Raw genomic sequence first — 2,549 nt, 5'->3', positions numbered from 1 at the left:
TACCTGGTAGGTACAAATATGTTCTTATTATTGTTTGAAAATTACATATGGCTATAGAGTTATGTGAAACTGTCAAATTGACAAGTGGTGGTCTGTGGTAGTTACATAATCTGTTGTCAATTTGAGACTTAAGAGTGACGGGGTGGAGTTTAACCTGTCGATCAGGTCACAGCATTATGACCACATTTGGAGGCGCTGAGGAGATAAATAGCACATTGAAGGGAGGACACATGCTCACTGCCTGCAAGACATTTCTGTGGACAAGACATACGGAACTACCCTAGATCCCTGGAACTGAAGGAGTCATGTGCAGACCACTGCCAGCACTGAAATTCCTTTACTGCCACTGGATTCACATACTTTCCACCCACTGACCTGTGATCTTCCTGCATTTGGAGTCATTGCATATGTTTTATGAGTCTGAAGTGGAATTTATCGACTGGTATCAGATATATGGGCTAATATCAGACTTATGGACTTGATTTGTACTGGGCAAGTATGTTTTCTGAATATTCTACTGCTCTTGTATATAAAGCTATTTATTATACACTTTTGAGTGTCTATGAATTTGTTTCTCTAGGCTAGCCAGACTAACACAGCTGGTACCATCAATTCTTTTTGGAACTATGGTTACAATATTTTACTCAGATAAAGTACACACACATAATAAAATGCAAAATGATGAATATTTTAATGCATTAATATAAGCATCTGTGTTGTCTGAGAGCAGCCCTTGGACTGAAGTGTGTCCAAGGCTAAAATCGACATACGACCACTCTTGGCCAGTACAGGTTTTTCAAGTCAGATTTTCATTCTACTATCGAGAAGTTACAAGCACTGAGCAGATGTTTTCAGACTTTGTAATTCATGTAGTGGAAAGTTTGAGCATGAAGCCATTCAACAACCAAGTTATCACCGTACTAGACGCAGGCTCTGGAGTGACACTAATTCCCAGAGACCCAAAACACTACTATGCCCCACCAGACAGAGTAGGCATATATGGAAGTGAAGTTATGAACTATTAACTCAGTTCCAACTCACAGTGGTGTCTAGTGTGGGTCCTCAAAATTCTGCAGTAATTTCCCCAGTTCTAGAATGCATAAACTAGTAAAACTCCCACATTGAATCCCTGACATAAAGGTTATTATAGTACTAAAGACCAAGTGGAAGAAATTAGAACTATACTTACCAATGAAAAGAGTAAACTATATTTACCTGACAGGGGAGATATCATGGTCAGGAAGGTTAATATCCAAGCTGAGGCTTATCCATTGTACTCTGGATGTGCTGACCACTGCAATTTCCCAAACATGGTAAACTCAACTGCATAATTTGTGGTACTGGGGGACTCCATTCACATTCTTCCATTAAAAAATTAAGTTGAAAAATGAAAGAGTAAACCAAAAGCAAAACTTACTTTTCTGGAGGTGTGATAGATATTGGTACAACTAGTAGCTTTTCCAGATGTATCTCCTGATACCTGGTATGTAGCTTTTAATAGGGCAACTGCCTTTTTTGCAATACCTGGTTATAAATACTATCAAACGCAAGGCAAGTAATGCAACTTTACTGTCTTACCTCAAAGCTATCAACTCTCTAGATCTATGCCATAATTTAGTCCACAGGAGTCTTGTTACCTTTCTGTTACACAAAATGACACACAGGTCCATAACACCGATGATGCTTATTGGACCTAGTAAGAAATAAGTATCTATGACTCTAAACTTATTGGTAAAGTATCTATAAGGTAGAGGATGTAGAATTAAATAAACAGCAATGCAGGCCCCCTTCCACTGAGGTAAAATATCTAGAGGTTCAGTCATGCGTGGGACATGTTGAGATATTCCTACTTATGTGATGTAAATTATTGCATCTAGCCCCTCCCAAAACTAAAAAGGAGGCACAACACCTGAGAGGGGCATCTTTGGATTTTAGAAGTAACATATTCCTCATTTGAATATGCTACCCTGTCCTATTTATCAAGTGATTCAACTAACTAATGGCTTTGGGAGATAAAAGAAACACACAAAAGGGAAAAGCAAGACTTAAAGGATGAAATAACAAAATCCAATGCCAAGTTGACAGACTTTGTCAACAGACATAGGTGGCAGAGAATCACTCCAGTGACCTACAGAATGACCAAGAAGACCTCAACAAATGGGAAAAGAAGTCAATACAATCAGGGAAGCTGAAGAAAACCTGAGTGCCATGTCTGATACTATGAACAGGAACAATATTAGAATAATTGGACTACTGGAACAAGACACAACAAAGAAGTCAACACTGAAAATAGAGAGGGAATTCTTACAGGAAAACTTCCCCCACGTAACAAATGAAAATCAGGCAACTATTAAGGAGGCTGAAAGAACCCCAACCAGACTGAATTCCAAGAAGTCACCAAGTCACATAAAAGTTAAATTATCCAACTCTGAGGAAAAGAAGATCATAAAAGCTGCTAGGGAAAAGTAAATACTCAGGAATAAAGGTTCCTCAATAAGAGTATGTTCAAACCTATCAGCAGACATGATGAAGAGGAGGTACTGGACTAA

At 38.6% G+C, this 2,549-nt stretch overlaps 1 non-coding gene across 1 annotated transcript; it reads left to right on the top strand.

The window, feature by feature from the left end:
* Positions 1-1,207: 1,207 nt before the first annotated feature.
* LOC142449387 (U1 spliceosomal RNA) lies at positions 1,208-1,367 on the top strand. The gene has a single exon (XR_012784578.1). It is a non-coding gene; the product is annotated as a U1 spliceosomal RNA (small nuclear RNA).
* Positions 1,368-2,549: the final 1,182 nt, after the last annotated feature.

The sequence above is a fragment of the Tenrec ecaudatus genome, chromosome 5, assembly GCF_050624435.1.
Source record: "Tenrec ecaudatus isolate mTenEca1 chromosome 5, mTenEca1.hap1, whole genome shotgun sequence".
Lineage (NCBI taxonomy): Eukaryota > Metazoa > Chordata > Mammalia > Afrosoricida > Tenrecidae > Tenrec > Tenrec ecaudatus.
Note: the sequence above shows the minus strand (reverse complement) of the source record. Positions and strands in the feature narration are given on the sequence as shown.